Source organism: Pinus tabuliformis, chromosome 2_2, assembly GCF_031772625.1.
Source record: "Pinus tabuliformis cultivar Carrire ecotype Pingquan chromosome 2_2, CPIR1, whole genome shotgun sequence".
Classification (NCBI taxonomy): domain Eukaryota; kingdom Viridiplantae; phylum Streptophyta; class Pinopsida; order Pinales; family Pinaceae; genus Pinus; species Pinus tabuliformis.
In genome coordinates this window covers 1266227402-1266247665 of record NC_142300.1, presented here as the reverse complement: position 1 = coordinate 1266247665, position 20264 = coordinate 1266227402, and positions in this window count along the sequence as shown.

Genomic DNA, 20264 nt, shown 5'->3' with positions numbered 1-20264 from the left:
GCGCCAACTGGAAACATGAATGAAGTGCATACAATATCCTCCTTGGGGATGACAAAAAATTCCAAGTCATCAAAGTCTCGAAGGAAACACCATATTTAATCATTTCGTTATTGTGTTTCATTTACTTTACTTATTTTATTTTTATTTCTATTGTCAAAAACAATTATCAAACAGTTATCTAAAAAACCACTATTTAAAAACCCTCTTTCTGGTTATGGGGGGATTTTTGGCAGTGTGGAAGAAACTTTTCATATACTGAAACTGCTTGTACATGATACAAAACTCTCATTACTAATTTTTAAGACTATTCTTGTCAATTCTTGTTTGCTTGTTTTGTTTCGTCTATTATTTTGAATTGCAATTGATGGGCCTCCAAATTAGACATAAATTAAGGCCCATATGACCATCCTTCAACACATTAAACCTCTATTTTTTCCTTATATAACATATTTTTAACTTTAATATGTTCATTAGGAAGGCTTATGGATAATTGCATGTGTCTAATATTATTTATTTTTGTCGAATATTGTGAGAATATTGGGCAAATTATGGAGATTTGGAAGAGGAGATAATTTAGGGACTTTCTCCCTACTATAGGAGGATCAATATGTAATAATAAATCAACAAGATATTTTGAAATTACTGCACAAATTCTGGAGCTCCAATGATTGAGAATATCTAGGGATGTGTTTCCTGTCATTTAATGCAGATTCCTAGTGTTGGGAACTAGATCCACTAATTGAGGGATTTTGGAGGCGAAAGCTTCCTCCTTTCATGGGGAATTCTTCCTAATCATTTTGTATAAGTACAAAGTCAAATTTTCCTCTATGGGTTGATTTTTCTTAGTCTTATTGTGGAGAGAACTCGCATTTTTCAGCTCCACTTTCATTTCTTGCAGGGATGTAATTGTATTGATGGAAATAATGAATATTGGTGCCATGTTCAACATCCAAATATTGGTCTCCTTCATATGAAGTTGAGTTTCCTTGGGATTTTCTATCCTGGGAGACTCATATCACTTTGGTATCATTTACATTTTCTCCTTTCACTTCCTATTCACATGCATTTCTTGTTCTTGTCTTTTTCTATTTCTGCATTCAATATTAACGATTTCTTATTGTACGATTGGGTTAAATGGTTGATGTAATTTATTTTGCAAGATCACAAGAACCATTTCATCCTTGGAACAACTTTGGAAGGTCATAGTAATCATTGAGCTACTTGGATTAGTTTTCTTATTCCCAAATCTAAATTTCTAGAAGTCCCTTGTGGAAAATAGTAGTAAATTTATGTTATTTTTCAGAACTTGCTAACAAAATTCAATCATGCTTATTTCACTTGCACTAGCTCACAAAAAAATTCTAGATAATAACAAAATTTACCCCATTTCATTTTCACTTGATTAGGTTAGGCGTTTGACAAATTTACTAGCTCACTAGTTCTCGAATTTATAGATATTAGACTAGTAATTTTCTGCTATTTTTTATCATTGGTTAACAAGGGTATTTTTAAGTGATTCCACTTGGAATGGAGATCTAAGAAATCCTAGTAAACAAAAATCTTGTCCCATCCAATTTAGATTGATTTTAACATCTCGTAACATCCTGTACTTTCCTGTAGCACTCTTCCAACGTGTATATACTTTCCCAAATTTGCTCAAAAAGATTGGTTTTCGTCCCTTAGGGTTGAATCATGACCCCTAGGATCTAAAGAAATGGTTGAGGAGGAACAAAAACCACTTAATACTTTCCTTTTTACCCATGCAAAAAATCTCAACAATTTGGGTTAATGGACAAATTTACGAATTGGATAATACAATAATGATTTACTTGACTGCCACATCTAGCGAGCTATGTTAATGGATCTAAAAATCTTTGAAATGTAATGATTTATATTTAGTTCGTGATATTTACTTCATGCAATTAGAATAAGTTTATTTTCCTTGTATTTTCTTTCCTTCAATAGATTAAGATTTTCATTTCAAGAATTTCCATTTCTGCAATTAGTTTAGGATTTGATTTCATTACATTCACACCATTACATCATGAAAACAAAGGAAGGACACATTGTATGCTGCACATATAGTGCCGATAGATCTTAAGTTTGTACAAACCCTGAGTTGATAATTAAATTTGGTAGCTTTGGCAGCTGCAGCATTCTTGTTGCAATACTATGGCTTATCACGTTTTGGTGTCGTTTCCAGGGAGGTGTCAAAGTATGCATTGTTTTCTTCCCTAGTTGATTCATTTCTTTTTACTTTTTGTGAGAAAACAAAAAAAGTTGCTTTAGACATTTTTCATTTCAAGAAAAAAAATGGAAATTCATTAGCATTCTTATTAAAAAAAAATCTCCAACACCAACCCCCATTTTTTTTCCTTGTATTTTCTTTCTTGCAATAGATTAAGATTTCCATTTCAAGCATTTCCATTTCTACAATTAGTTTAGGATTTTATTTCATTACATTCACACTATTACATCATGACAATGAAGGAAGGACACATTGTATGTTGCACATATAGTGCCAATATCTCTTATGTTTGTACGAATCCCGAGTTGATAATTAAAGTTGGTAGCTGTGGCAGTTGTAGCATTCTTGTTGCAATACTAAGGCTCATCACTTTTTGGCATCATTGTCGGGCGGTTTCAAAGTATGCATTATTTTCTTCTGTAGTTGATTCATTTCTTTTTACTTTCTGCATAAAAACAAAAAAATGCATTAGGAATCTTTCATTTCAAGAATATAAAATGGAGTTTCATTAGCGTTCTTATTAAAAAAAATCTCCAACACCAAGCCCCCCATTTGATCACAAGGTGCAGTAAGAGCCACATCACCATTCATTTTTGCAAGTAGAAGAAGAAGAGGTGACAAAAAAGGTAGGAGAAATGGATGAAGATGATGACAATGAGGAAGATCCTCTTGGATTTTCCATTTAAGATACTGATTTCAATGTTCATATGAAGAACATCCCTTCATCTTTCCTTCCCAACTTCCATGGTATGAGGTAAAAGGATCTGGAAACATTTCTCTCTGAATTCAAAATTGTTTGTAGATCTTATGCTTACTTATTAAAAACTAAAAAATTAATATTGTTTCTGGAAACATTTGAAGGATAGAGCTCTAAATTGGTTCATGATTTTAGGGACTAATTCAATAAGATCATGGAATGATATGCAAAGGATATTTCTAGAGAAATATAAAGACCATGATCTTAAGGAATAAATCTTTAGAATGAATCAAAGATAAAATTAGAACCTTGAGGATCTAATATAGAGATTCATATATAGTTGTGAGAGGGAAAAATTAAATCATTTAGGATCTCACACACTAAAAACCCTCTTACATAGAACATTTAGGGATGAGTGGATTGATATCCTTGATATCATGAGTAGTGGTGATGTATACCAATTATCATTTGAAGAAATTTGTGCATGGATACACATATCAAGACGAAGGGAAAGAGTAAGTAAATCAACGTCAAGATTGTGTTGTAGCAGCTACAACCACCCTCCAAAATTTTACCTTAGATTTGTTTTGGAGCCTCCCTACCAACATTTCATAGCACCTTGTCTTGCTTTGTCAAGTACATAAGCTTTAGTGATTTCCTTGCACAAAGACAATCTATCGATCACAACTCAATGTATTCCCCTCACAGGTTGTTCACCCAGACTTGGTCCAGCTATAGGCTGAGCAGCTTCCCCAAGAAATTGTGCATTTCTGAAGGGCAAACAACCTTCCCTCCATAAATTGTGCAATCTTATTTGGCATCATGTTGGGCTCTAGAATTGCACAATTTTGCTGTCAACACTCCTAATGAAAATTGTGGAATTTTTCCCAGCAGGGCAACTCAGCCCAGAATTTGTGCAAATATGGGCAGCAGTCAACTGCTCTGCCCAAAAATTGTGCAAATCTCCTGGGCAGCCAGCCTAGCTCCCAGCTTGAAATGCACATTTTTCTCAAGTAGTTTATCAGCTTCATGCATGAGCAGTCTGGTTGACGAATTCCACCTGGGACCAAGGAAACTTGAATTGCATGCATAGCTTGCGTTTTCTTGGAATAGAAAAAGGAAACATGCAAAGGGCATCCCATGATTCAGGGAGCTATTTTCAACAGCCAGAGGTTACATGCAAAGTTCATTTAGAAACTTCTCTGCAAGTGTCACTTTTTCCTTGATTTGTGGCATGCGTGTCATGAGCTCAAAACTTATTTATGTGATGCATCAGAGCTCATTCTTTCACATTGATCTTGGAGCTTTGACATCCCACTGAACATCTAGGACTCTTCAACACATCTATCTCATCTATTCACAGGTAAGTCGCCTCAACTTGGATTTTTGAACATTTCTTCGCTTTTTGTGTATTTGCTTGTCCGGGTGTTGTTTGCTTGATTTATTTGAACACTTGATATCATTTTCATGTATACTAGGTTGTCCTAGCTCTATTTCAGTTTTCGTTGCTATCTCACTACTGTCGCATGCACAAAATTATTTTGCATGAACAGTAACCGATACTGCGAATTGTTTCACTCACATCCATGGTGATTTTTTTGTTGAATCTTTCATTCATGTTCGCATGGATTTTCAATCACTTCTACTATCGCTTAGTGTCACCATGCATTCACTTGTCATATTTTCTTTCAGTTTCCCGCCAGCGAGTCAGGCCAGCCTTTGCCGGACTCTGCCTTCACTGAGACATCATTGTGCAATCTGGGGAAGGAAGGCTCTGTATTCCTATCTAGGAATGCACATTTCTATCCATTACTATCCTCTAGCACTATCCTCGAGGACGGTTTTGTGCATTTCTGAGGGACAGTGACTGCTGACCCAAAAAATTGCGCAATGCAGCCCCTGAGCCCGCAGTCACTCCCAGATGGAATTGCGCATTGTGCAATCCCAACAGCTAGCAACCAAGATGGATTTCATAATTCTAGTAGCTAGTCTTGCCCCCCAGATAGCCCAAACTACCTTTTACGCAATTCTGGCAGCCCGTCACCCAGCCTCCCAGAAGAAATTGTGCAATGTTTCCCATTAATTTCTTAGGTATGTGTTGTGTCATTCCCTAAATTTTCTTTTGTTTTCACTAACATATTTATTGCCATGTATGTTTCTTGTCTCCAGATCTTTCAGGTGTTCATCTGTCTCAATGGCGTTGAAAAGAACAAGATCACAGGACACTGATGGAAATGCAGCTGGAGTAGCAATTGAGTGAGTGTCCTCTGGTTTGCCGATCTATGAAGATACAAAGTTGTATCTAGACAAGGACATAAAACTGAAGTGGCAAGAGGTCAATGAAACATTTGTAGGCACTTTTGAGGAAGGACTTGAAGACCGTCAAGTGTATATGAACATTCACAAGTCCGGCTTGTATCAGATTGCATGTAGATACCCTGCATTTGTAGTTATAAAATAGGTTATTGATCAAGAATGAAGGTTAATTTAACCAAGAAAGGGAATGCAACTGAACATAACCATACAAGTAAAAAATCAAGATTTACATGGTAAAACCCTGACAGAGTGTCAAGGAAACATCCATGGGGCAAGGGATTGGAATATTTATTCATTCAATAAAGGATTCTCCTTACAATAGTTTGGGCATGCATTAGTTTTATATATGAGCCTCCTCAGCTACATAACTACTGATTCGGTATGAAACTAACTTGTCAATAACTAATACAATTTACCCAAATTTACATTAATTAGTTGTTAATTACCAATAGCATTCCCCTGCACGAACATGATACACTGGATCGTCTCTCATAATTTCCCAAGACAATGACCTTGAGCAGTGTCAGTGGGATGAAGCTTGCGACCTTCTTGGCACGATATAATGGTGAAATCTATCAGATGTCAAAGCCCATGACTATCATGAAGATTCCATTCAGCTTACCCAACAGAAGTGCTAACTCTAGAGACACTCTAAAGAATTGGGTAAAGGAGCTAGCTTGATTCAGGTTGAAACCCAACTAGATCTACAAGACAAAGATAGTGAGTAAGGCGTACGAATACTTGGTCATATTTTCTTATCGACTGTATGGCCAAGCAAGCACGGAAACTTTCCCACAAAGTTTGGTGATTGTACTGGATCAAGTGGCTAGAGAAGAAAAACCATGTAACTGGTCCATCATACTAGCTCATCAGCAGAAGGAACAAGTAGCAAAGGCTCAAAAATCACCTGGAGGTATGCAAGCAAATATTTACATGTCCGCCTACATCTTGGATGTAGTTTGTGCCCAATAGGAGTTACCAAGTTTGGAGTGGGTATGGTCACTAGAGGAGACTTCTGTGAACATGTATTTCAAATTGTTGTCTTAATGCAGCTTCAAAGGAGTAAAAACACAGTTGTCTGATCATTTCTTCACCCCAGTTTACAAGATGATATTCGAACAGGATCCACATTGCATGTCAAAGGAAGCAATGGATGCACTGATAGGAATTTCTGATTGGTATGCCTCACCATTCGACACCTTCATCCAAATGTTCAGCGCATAGAAGCCTTCGCATGTTCTACTGAAGTTTTCCTTGGACATACTTGTCATGCAGGAAGTAGCATATCACATCTCGACAGGATTGACAACTAGGCCTGATCGGAAGAAGAAGTAACCTTGGCCCACTCTTCCATTGTGGATTGGGTTATATGAGATTAAGAGTATTAAGCAAGCAGATGTCGAAGCAGAACTGATGAAGAAGTACCCATTCAACCTCCAAAGCTCCAATTGTATGACCCAAATTGTATTGTGAAGGATCACTGCATGAGAGTTTAGTTTAACTGGATCCATAGGGAATGCCATTGGGTTGAGGAGGACCCATGGAGATATTGCTATAGTTTCTCCAAACCCAATGAACAGGTTGGCTTCGCTGTGGAATGGTTAGTGAAGCAACATCACTGTTGGGACATGGTACCCTAGGGTCAATTTCGGGGAAAAAGCCCAAGTTTTGGGGCAAAAAGCCCAAGTTTTATTGTATATGTGTAAAGTCTCTACAAGATGTGGTCACAGAGAACGTAGATATTAAAGTGTCATAAAGGGTTTTACCCTTCGTTTATGTAAGTTGTGTCAACTTTAGTAGACCTTCCCATGGTCTGCAGACCATGGGATTGTATAAAAACGACAACGTTAGAGAGTCTAAGGCAAGTAACGAAGAATGAAGATGTAATGGGTCATTAAGAGTAAGCGCAAATACATCTTAGAGTAGAAGAGAGGCTCTATCGTTGTGTGCGTAGAGGCCTAGAGTAGAGAATGCAGCTGAGTGCATTGACCTCTATAGCTGAGTGCGCAAGGAAGTCTTGAGTCTATAAGAAGAACAAAAACATTAATAAAGAGATTATTCCATCAATTCCTTTGTTTGGCTATTTATTTCTATTATGAATAAATGCACTATTATGTTATGATGAATAATGGGTTTATGAATTAATACTGTATTGATGCACGATTTCACATAATTTACGTAGTCATATGAATCAAAATAATAATAACTGTTTATGTGAAGAATATCTTGTTTCATGTTAATGTTATCAAACACTTAAGCCAATATGGGTGAATACAGAACTAAGGGTAATTACAGAGGTGCATAAGTGGTTGAATCACTTATTTAGGGTTCATTAAAGACAGTCATAGAGGTTCGCAGAGGTATAGAATCTAATCAAGGGAATTTATATCAATAAGCCCTAAGGTCTTATTGATCTGCAGAAAGGAAGGTTTGGGGCACAAAACAACATTACACTAATCTCTGGATGCATAAACTTGGTTCCAGGATCCCCCCATACTGCTTCAGGTGAGTCTTCAGTCCGTGCTCCATTGGTTGATGCCGAAAGGGCCAATAGTGTAGGCATTTATTTGGAAAACTTAACTCTGAACCTAGGTCAAGACCCACAAAGCATGAAAATGGTTCTGTTGCTAGGACCGAGATCTACATAAAGAGATGTGTGATGTCACATCACTAGAATTTGACAAAGAAAGAAATTGAGGGGTGGTTGGATAGAAAGATCCACGAATTCACAGTGCAAGAAAACAAAAATCCTTATTGATGAAAGAATAGTGGTTAGATAGGTATTTGTATATAGAGATACATGAAATTTTCTTTTGTTCCTTCCTAGTCGAGCTATACGAGTGGATCGCTAAATTGGCAGATGGTCAGGGAAGGTGGAGGCTTAACAGTCCAATAGTGTGGACCCTGGAGTTAGTGCAGTGATTCAAAGCCTTTGAAGATATGCGCTGTCAATCCCTAGCTTAATTGTGTCATTGAAGGATTTTTGACAGAGTTCACGATCGATACCTCAGTCAGCTATAGTGAAGTAGAGTGGCGCTTCTTCAAAGGACTGTGAGGTAAGTATTTAAGATCTTTGAATACTTGGATTAAAATTCTCTTGTGCAAAAAGTGGGTTATGCAATTACCATGATGTTTTATGCTACGTGAAGTGGAAAGCTATTCAGGGATAGAGGGAGAACATGCACTGAATATAACCTACTGATTGAGCCTCCTCTTAGAGACAACGAAAGAGAAACATAGGCTTCACCGCAGAGCATTGTCCAATTAATAAGGAAAGCATTCCCATGAATACCCCATCCACCCACACCACCTGCATCTTCACCTCCACAACATACACCTTTTCCCACACCGCCACCGCCTCCTCCACTGTTCAACATGGCAAATGCAGTGAACTTTCTCGTTTTCAAGGGCTTGGGAAATGAGGACCCAGACCAGTTTTGGTTCGTTGTGAAGGCCGTGTGGACAACCCAGAATATTACTGATGATCAGATGAAGAAAGAAACATTGGTTACTGCTTTACAAGATCACTCACTTACGTGGTACATTAAGTACTACACCGATAACCCAATAGCTGCATTTCTAGACATTCAAACTGCACTAAACAAGGAATTCCGTAGGCCCAAGTCTGAAGCACAATCAATCATTAGATTCAAGGAAATCATGATGAAGCCTGGTGATACACCCTAGGAGATGGATCAGAGATTGAAATGAAAATCCGCAAAGCTAACATGAATCTTAGGGATGGACAACACTGCGAATGGTTTGTGGCTTCACTCTTGCCTCACTTAAAGGTTGCTTTATCACAACAAAAGATTGGGATGGAAGCCATGGAGATTATGATGAGACTGCATGAGACTTTGATTAAAGATGTTGCTTTGGGAGTTTAGCAGATTCACGTGGAGATGCAGAATCTTTGCCTAAAATTCCAAAATCTAAAGAAGGATAGAGTAGCTAGGCCAGAGGTGCACAAATAAGTTTGGTGTTGGAAATGTAAGATTCAGGGGAATGATAAAGATCATTTCCATGTCTTCACGAATTATGTTGTAGGAGGAGGGTCAATGCCTCTAAGGCTAGAAGATCAAGCTGAACCAAGTACAGGGCCCGCACTGTGGTGCGGTATCTTTCAGGTAGCTGGAAGACATGTCACAGACAATTGTCACTTGCTACAGAAATTAGTACAGAAACCATAACAACTCTTTTGTAACTTCTGTAAATCGGTCAGTCACGATGAGCTCAATTTCCATAGCTATGAGTTAATGATGGAGAGAATGCCTGCGTATTGTACATAGACTAAAACATGGCCTCTCGATCAAGGTGCTAGGGGAGCATGACGAGGATATTAGGGGTGTGGAGAAGGCTGAGCCGGAGGGGTGTTGAGTGATAAAAGGTGTCTTTTAACTCAAGAGTGTACTCAGTCTGAGGTGGTCACTTGTTCAAGAGTAATGTTTGCAGTATAGTGCTTGCAAAAGTAAATGAATGCTGGAAACAAAATCTAATTGTAATGGCAAGAAACTTAAATGCTATGTAACTAAATCATTCACTCAAGAAACTACATCAATCATCAGTCAAGGATGCAGTAATGATAACTCTTTCCCCTGTAAAATGATGTAAATGAAAATCAAACATAGACTAGATCTCCAATCTGAGAACTTAGATAGTAGTAGTAAATGTTCATTACAATTGTAGATCTTTCCACTAAAGCAAAAACTGGAAATAACAATTCAATTGGCAGAAAAGGAACAACAACTAAATATATTGAAAAGGTTGAACAACAATGCTTAATCTACAAAAATGAATTGAACACCAGTCTTAACCAAAATGAATTGAACAACAATATTTAACTAATAAAGGAACAACAAACTTAATTAAGTGTAAACACACAATGACTATAGAGTAATTGAATCAGTAATCTTATTCTAGCGTAATGGACATTAACCACAGGTATAAAGGAATGACAATTGCAATTATAATTGAACGATAGTTAAATGAACAACAATCGCAATCGTAAGTGAACCATAGTTAAATGAACAATAATCATGACTGTAAATGAACAACAATCACAATTGTAAATGAACAACAGAATGCGAATTAGATAGTGCAATATAGTTTCACAATGAACAACATGAAATTTTAAGTTGTGGATAATAATCTTGCTATCCAATTATGATTTCGATATAACAGAGCAATTTAGTGAAATTTTCAGAAACAGAAGATTACTGAGTAAATCAAATTAAGGAAATGCAAAGGAAATCAAACCACACACTACTGTAATTGTAAAATAGTGATACAAGAAGCAAGTGGATCCACTAGGGCCGAGCCCTTTGCCACCAGGGAAGCACTGTTGCGTTTACTCCAAAATTAGATAATGGAACATCAAATAAGTTATATATTAATCATATATGGCAAAGTTACAACTATCACTCTTCAAAGAGATTCGCTGATCAAAGTTGAGATTACAACCTACTAGAAAAAAATTATTCGAATACCAAACAACATTGGTGAAAAATGTTTGAGCTAATAAGTGAGATGCTATATGTCTATTTTTTATCTATCAATAATGTGGTTATTATTTTATTACATTAGCTATCCTCTTAATTTTTAATCTAATATGTAGGACATGGCATCCCCCTTATTGCAATAGATACCTAATGGGAAGAAAATATAAAAGAAATAGTTAAATATAAATTCCTTAATAATCAAATAAGTTCTTGAAGGGGTTAGATCAATATCAAGTAAACATATTGAGTAGTTTTCTCTTTGTTACACACAAAAGTCCATTAATTATTATATTTTGGTTAAAAATATCTTTATAGATTGAATAAAAAGTATAACATGTACTATATTGATTAATTTTAGATGTGAACCTATAGAAAATAGACCTTTTTAACATAAAAGAAAATGTAAAATTTTGATTACAATAATGAAAATTATGATTATGCTAATTTAATTTAATACATCATCAAATCCTCACTTTATTTTCTAGATGAATCAATTCCCTTTTCTCAATTAGATGCATATGTTTTATCACATTTTTTCACTTAATTCTTGATATTTTTAGAAACACCATTATTTTTATGAAAATAATTCTCCCTATTAAATATTTTTAGAACTCCCTTAAAGATCTCCTTTTCTATGTCTAATCCCAATTATAAGATGTCTAAAATGTATCTATTAGCAACAACGATACTTCGAAGTGACATTTTTATGCATACCTAGAAATTTTAAGAAAGTTATTGAGAAGGTAATATAATTTTTCTATGATTGGATCTATTCATAAAATATCATTGTTAAGGATCGCTCTCATAACAAAGATTTCATGTTTTGAGAGAAATATTGAACAGTCTACATCCTTAATTAGAATAATAGACTTGATTCATTGATTGATAGTTTTCTTTAGCTCTTGTTTTTATGAATTTAGAGCTATGTATAGTAGTTGCATAGAGATTTTGATTTTAGAGCTATGTATATATGAGGAATGATTAATATTGTTAATTTCAGTGTTTTAATTTTTCAAGGCCATGCATTCTTAATCTGCATTATCAAATCAACACCAGGAAGTGCTTGTTGATCCCTTTCCAGTTCGGTATGGCTAAAAGTTAATAGGTCAAGCTTATAGAGTGGTGGTTATGTGGAGGAAGAAAGTGGTTTTTCGATGGTGGTTGTGTGAAGGAAGTGTGTAAGGAAGCATGTGGAAAGGAAGTTACCTGGAGATTGGTGTTAATCAATTAATTTAGTATTGTTCTAGGAATTAGTTCTATAATTGAATCTTTGCGGAGGACAAGGTATGTTTGGGAGATTTTATTGTGAGGAGATTTTATTGTGTTTATCTTTTATGGAAAAGATGAAATTAAGATAAGTTATTTTCAAGAGAACTATGGTTATGTATCGGATGAATGTATGTGCAGGAGAAAAGAGAATATTATTATGTTTCGTTGTGTGGAGATGGCATATGCTTTTTGATTTCTTGAACAAATCTAATACATTTACAAATTTTCAAGTTGTATATTGTATGCATATTTACGAAAGATGGATTATGTGTGAGAGAACGAGGAATATTGTTATTTTCCTTATGGAGAGATTTTACTATGTGGAGTACAAAGTGTGTGTGGGAGAGAAATTTCATAGAGCTTTGATTAGGATGTGGTACAAATTTTATGTGAGAGATTTCATTGTGTAGAGATTTTATTAGGACGAGGCATTTTTTGGAAAACTAGGGGTGCATGTGGACATTAATGAAGATGGGGTATGTTTGTTGATTTTCCAAATGAATCTAATACCTTTACAAATTTCATGATGGTATATCATATAAGTGTTTATGGAGGACAAGGTATGCACAAGAGAGCAAGGAATATCAAACTAATTGGATAATGGCCAACCTAATTTCTTAGATTAATTCTTTCATAACCTATATATATACCCTAAAATATAGCTCATGGATACATCATTAATATCTTTAGAATATCTATTCACGCATCCCCTGATGATGGAATCACTTGGTAGTCTGAAATGTTGGGTTCATAAAACTCTATAACAGATCATTCCTCTTCTATTTAAAACTATCCTCACCTGCATGGATTCATTATTTAACAATATTATTATGTTTCATTGTACGGAGTACGAAATATGTGTGGGAAAGAAATTGCATCGAGCTTTTATTTTAGAACTATGAGTGGGGAATATTAGTATGTTTTGTTGTGCAGAGATTTTACTATGCAAAGTTTGAAGTATGTGCGAGGGAGAAATTGCATAGATATTTTATTTGAGAACTATGAATCTTTGCATTGGATGGAGTGTTTGTGGGAGAACATAATGATTAAAGTTGTTAACTTTCATTGTGCGGTGTTTTTACTATGGATTTGTGTGGGCGAACGGGTGGTGCATAATGTAATTTTGTAATTATGCTTCTTTTCCATATGTAGTAATGCATAATCACTTATTCTTAGCTAATTTTTTACTCAATAAGTCTTTAAAAATACTCATTTACAATTGAATACTATAAATTTAATGGCTTACAATATAAGCTATCGATTTTTCAAACAAATCTAACACTTTTACACATTTCCTGATCGTATATGGTATGAATGTGTTACGAAACCAACTCACAAAAAGATAGAAAAGATAGATCGACGACTTAGAAATTAGCCTCTTTGAGGGGGAAACCTCCTTTACATTACACAAATGAACAATTCTTGGATGATACAAATGACAAAATCTCTTTTCTATATATAGGAGTCTAAGGGGTCACAATATAACCAAAGACAACCTAACAATAATAATATAAGGGCACAAAATTAACAATACTGGGCTTCTATGGGGAACAATAATAACAATATGGGGACAATAGGGGCACCACAATAACAATAAGGGCTACATTGACAATAGTAATGGGGCAATCACTAGTATTATAGGGACCTCACATGCCTCTCTCCTTAAAAAAAGTGTTGTCCTCAATGCTTGAGTAGTTCTGGATGCTTCTGTATAAAATTCTCATCCTCCCATGCGGAATCTTCAGTGGGTAAGTTCTTCCACTTGATGAGATAGTTTCAAATTGATCGATTTCGTAGGTGTCAAGTTCTTGTTTCTATGGCTGCTTCAGGTTCCAATATGATTTTTCTTTCCTCATAAAGTTATGGCAATATCGTTTGAACTCGGAGATTTTCACCTATAAGCATGAAACATGGAAAACTGGGTGCACTGAAGATGATGAAAGAAGCTCTAATTTGTATGCCAGAGTACCTATCTTTTACTACACGTTGTACAAACCATAATACTTTATTGATAATTTATTATCCTTCTTAGCTTGCTTGAGGGACATTTGTTTATATTCTTTTAGCCGTAGGAATACCCAATCACCTACATCAAAACTGATTTCGCTGCAATGTTGATCTGCTTGTTGTTTCATTCTATTATGCACCAAAGTGAGGTTATCCTTTAAGAGTTGGAGGACTTGTTGTTGATGCTCAATGTGATCTTCCACTACTTGAACCTCAGAATTTTCTCTTAAATATGATGTGATGGATGGTGGATGATATCCATAATGTTGGAAATAATACTGAGAGGGGGGGTGAATCAGTATTATCAGATCAGATAAAACTTTTCAATTTCATAATCAGAAACATATACGCGACTTCAGTTAAGTGAACCCGCGTGTACACGCGACTGTGTCTAATGCAACTAGCGTATATCCAGAGATCTTATGATTCAGTTAATCTTATCTTCAGTAAATGCATCAGAACATTATTAAGCAAATTAACAGTAAACAAGTGCAGTATAACAGAACAGATCATCACACAAAAGCCACACACATGAACACCATGATATAAGGTGGAAACCCAATGTGGGTGAAAAACCACCTGCTGCAATTTGTCTCTTTCTTCTTTAATGAGAACTTCTTTTACAATGTACTGGTGCAGTCCTTTACCAGCACGCAGGCTACAACCTGCAGAGGGCTACAACCCTCTTAGCTCTTGTACTAGCCGATCCATTTACTAGTACGTAGGTGCCTACCTACAGAATGCTTCTTTACTCGTTTTCCAACTGCTAGTGGAAGGGAGCTACAACCCCCTGGCTCTTGTACTGGCTGATATGTTTACCAGTACGTAGGTGCCGGCCTACGAGCTACCCGGGACCACGTTTCATACATTTTCATACTGGATCCATAAGACAATCATCATTGTAGTACTACCTGCATCATTAATCACTGAAACACCCAATTCTGAATCACTGTAACCCTATCAACAATAACCAGACAATCATAGCAACAACCAGATCCAGCTCCATATTCAAATATCATACTTCACATTGTATACGCTACCTGGATGAACCCAACCTGCGTGTATACGCTCTTTTACCAAAACCAACTCGCGTACAGATCTATAAATTCAACCTTAAAACTCTGCAGCTATATCAGACATCAAAACATACCCAGATCATAATAATAAACATGCGTCAGTAGATCTAGTCTATCCAGAGTCAAACCATATGAAGATAATCATTCCAAGCCTTGAGATCTCGTTCCATCATTCATCACCCTCCACATGGGTGAAACCTTGGTTCAGATCACCAACCCATAACCAGCACTTGGATCACACACTTTCTCAGATCTTCATCACTCACACTTACTCTCTTTGGCCTAGTGATCTTCTCCTTATATAGCCTTAGGCCTTGCTCAATACCAAGAGCCAAAACCATAGTAACACAATACCATCAACCTCGAAACTAGGGATCGACACGTCCGTCGAGACACCATGGTCCAAAACCATAGGCACAACTTCCAAGGACTAACTGCCACTGACCAAAGGTACGTTTTCACATGTACGCGCTTTTACTGAAGCCAACCTGCGTGTACACGCGGATTCTCCTTGCTGAACCTGCGTATATCTCTTTCTTGTCCTGCTGTACTGAGATCTGTCCACTAGTTAAGTTGCCATCACCTATACCAGTCTCTGAGCACCTGTACCAACCTCTGAGTGAGTTGCCATCAAGGAAAACACTTGAATCATAATGCCAACAATCTCCCCCTTTGGACTTGATGGCAACCACCACACCAAGTCACTCTCCCCCTTTGACATCAAGGGCAAAGGGTGGACCAAGATATTCTCTTCTTTGGTATACCTTCTGCTGTCCATACTGCTGTCCATACTCCCCCTGAGTACATGCTGAAATCTCCAAATGTGCTCCCCCTTTGTGTATGCCAAAGTGTACCAATCTATCCATCCTGCTCTTGCTGAATTGTGCTGTTCATGCTCTCCTTGACTGTAGGCAAGATCTGCAAAAGATGTTCTTCAAGAAGAACAAAGACTTATACATTATAGAAGACCTTCCTATCACCAAAGACTCAATACATACATTCATCACCCAACCTAGTGGGGATTTGACTCATCCACCTAAGCATGTGGAGATACATTAAGAGTTTACTCATGACAATACATAAACATTTCATCATTCATCCCAGGCATAGTGGGGAAACCAACATAGGCCGTTACATGACCTTGACATCATAAAAGAGATATCACAAAGAGATACATGACATAGTGATGAAATATCTAGACCAAGACTTATGAAAGCCACCAGCAGCATCATGATCTGTACCATAAGCATCAGCCTGCAATACCATTCCTAAACAGCAAGATGTATCATTTAGCTTCATAGACTTTATCAACAACTTCTAACCATAATGCCAACAATAAATTATTTGAAGAATCTGCTCCCCCTGAGTGTGAGCCAACCATGTCTGAATCATTTCCTGAGTCTGTTCTGCTGCCCTTTCTCCATATACGCGACTTTGCAGCCTGTAACTCGCGTATATACGCGGTTTTCCTTCATGAAACTTGCGTATGAGAATTAGAACACTGAAGTTTTACACCTTCAGCTCCCCCTGAGTTTGTTATGTCTGTGCTGTGCTGAGTACCCTGTGCTGTGCCATATTTTTCTGACTGAACTTCCTTTTTCTTCCATATCTTCAAGCATGTTGATGATTTCTTCTTATCATGAGCTTTGTTCCTGCAATCTCTTGCTTTATGTCCAAACTTGTTACATGCATAGCATCTTACATGTTTCATATTCCTCCTGTAGCAATCAGCAGCTTTGTGGCCAAGCATATTGCAAGAAAAACAATATCCATTAAAGTACCTCGAATGTGATGATCTTTCTGCATGATGGTCTTGAAACCTTCTTCTTCTACATATGGCTGCAACATGTCCAAGATTATGACATACATAACATTCAACATTATTCAGTGGAGGAAATAATCGTCTATCACGTCCATAGTTAGGAGTAAAGAATCTTCCTTGAGGAATTTCTTTCCTTGGTTGTTCCTTGTTGGGCATTTCAGATTTCTCATTAGAGTTTCTTGCCTCACCTTGTGAACTAGATTCACCTTCAACATATCCACGAAAACCAAGACCAGTCTTGATAGCAGGAGATCTTTGACTATGAAGAATATCATCCAAGACTTTAGTACTATCTTGAAATCGTAAAAGCTTATCCTTTTCTTCTATTTTACCTTTCAGGATATTTACCTCAACTTGATGTTGTTCTTCCTTTTCAAGACATTGCTTCTCCAAGGTCTCTTCAGCTTTCCTTCCTTCATCCAACTGATGCCTTAGTTTGAGGATCTCGTTTTCTTGCTCTTTATTCAGTGCTAGCAGCATTTCTCGAATTCTGGAGGCACATTCTAACTGATCTTCTAATCTGATGATTTCTTCCTTGAGGGCATTCTCCCTTTTGCTAGGTAGATATTGTTGATCTATGATTTGATCTGATGCTTCATTTGCTTGTCCATCTTCAATCTGAGATGCTTCAGGATCTGAACACTTGCTTCCACTCAACGGCAGGTTGTCATTTTTCCTTTGAGCTGTCTTCTTCTTCTGACGTGCTTTCTTCCCCATTGTTCTACGAATCTCCTTCAAGCGATCAAGCTTCTCTGAAGGACCTGCTCCGATACCAATTGTTGGAAATAATACTGAGAGGGGGGGTGAATCAGTATTATCAGATCAGATAAAACTTTTCAATTTCATACTCAGAAACATATACGCGACTTCAGTTAAGTGAACCCGCGTGTACACGCGACTGTGTCTAATGCAACTAGCGTATATCCAGAGATCTTATGATTCAGTTAATCTTATCTTCAGTAAATGCATCAGAACATTATTAAGCAAATTAACAGTAAACAGGTGCAGTATAACAGAACAGATCATCACATAAAAGCCACACACATGAACACCATGATATAAGGTGGAAACCCAATGTGGGTGAAAAACCACCTGCTGCAATTTGTCTCTTTCTTCTTTAATGAGAACTTCTTTTACAATGTACTGGTGCAGTCCTTTACCAGCACGCAGGCTACAACCTGCAGAGGGCTACAACCCTCTTAGCTCTTGTACTAGCCGATCCATTTACTAGTACGTAGGTGCCTACCTACAGAATGCTTCTTTACTCGTTTTCCAGCTGCTAGTGGAAGGGAGCTACAACCCCCTGGCTCTTGTACTGGCTGATATGTTTACCAGTACGTAGGTGCCGGCCTACGAGCTACCCGGGACCACGTTTCATACATTTTCATACTGGATCCATAAGACAATCATCATTGTAGTACTACCTGCATCATTAATCACTGAAACACCCAATTCTGAATCACTGTAACCCTATCAACAATAACCAGACAATCATAGCAACAACCAGATCCAGCTCCATATTCAAATATCATACTTCACATTGTATACGCTACTTGGATGAACCCAACCTGCGTGTATACGCTCTTTTACCAAAACCAACTCGCGTACAGATCTATAAATTCAACCTTAAAACTCTGCAGCTATATCAGACATCAAAACATACCCAGATCATAATAATAAACATGCGTCAGTAGATCTAGTCTATCCAGAGTCAAACCATATGAAGATAATCATTCCAAGCCTTGAGATCTCGTTCCATCATTCATCACCCTCCACATGGGTGAAACCTTGGTTCAGATCACCAACCCATAACCAGCACTTGGATCACACACTTTCTCAGATATTCATCACTCACACTTACTCTCTTTGGCCTAGTGATCTTCTCCTTATATAGCCTTAGGCCTTGCTCAATACCAAGAGCCAAAACCATAGTAACACAATACCATCAACCTCGAAACTAGGGATCGACACGTCCGTCGAGACACCATGGTCCAAAACCATAGGCACAACTTCCAAGGACTAACTGCCACTGACCAAAGGTACGTTTTCACATGTACGCGCTTTTACTGAAGCCAACCTGCGTGTACACGCGGATTCTCCTTGCTGAACCTGCGTATATCTCTTTCTTGTCCTGCTGTACTGAGGTCTGTCCACTAGTTAAGTTGCCATCACCTGTACTAGTCTCTGAGCACCTGTACCAACCTCTGAGTGAGTTGCCATCAAGGACAACACTTGAATCATAATGCCAACACATAAAGTACCATAAATGGGGTCATTTGTTTTACAGTATGGAAGGAGGTGTTATACCACCATTCAGCTAGAGGAAACCATTTGACCCATTATGTCTATTTATCAGATACAAAGCAACGAACATATCCTTTCAAACATTTTTTTACTATCTCAGTTTTCCCATCAAATTCAGGATGTTGAGATCAGCTATGAGCTAATTGAGTACCAAGACAAGAAAATAATTATATCCAAAATTTTCTATTGAAAATGGGATCTATGTCGCTTAAAATAATCTTTGTTTTTCCATGCAGCTTTTGAATTATCTCCATAAATGCAGTAGAAACTGTACTCACTTTAAATTGATGAGATAATGCACAAAAGTGTGCATACTTGGCAAGTATGTCAACTACCACCTTGATAACACTCTTTCCTTTGGACTTGGGTAAACCTGTGATAAAATCCATTGGAACCTCCTCCCAATGTTGGCTTGGAATGAATAAAGGTTGTAATAGACCTGGGGTCCTAATTGTTTCAACTTTATTTTGTTGGTAAACCAAACATTTCGCCACAAAATTTTGAATATCTGATTTAAGGCCATCCCAAAAAAATTCCTTCTTAACCCTGTGGTAAGTTTTTAGAAATCCCGAGTGCCCTCCTAAGGGAGAGGTGTGCAATTCCCTAAGAATCTTTTATTTGAGTTGGGAATTCTTACATAGGTATATCCAATCTTTGTATCATAAAGAATCATTGTTCTAGCTAAATGTATGAGATGTACTAGGATCTTGTTGTAACTTTTGAATGACTGCTCACACTTCTTTGTCATCCTTCCATTCATCCCTTGCTTCGTTTATCCAATCCAGTTGGATAATAGAAATGGCACAAAGAAATGCTTGCATGTCCTCATCCTTTCTTGAGACTGCATCTGCCACAACATTTTGCTTCCCTTTTTTGTAGATGATTTTAAAGTCATCACCCAACATCTTTGCGACCCATTTTTGTTGCTCTTCTGAAGATAATCTTTGTTCTAAAAAGAATTTAAGGCTATCATGATCCATTTTTACCTTGAAGTGCCTTCCCATTAGGTAGGGTCACCATTTCTAAA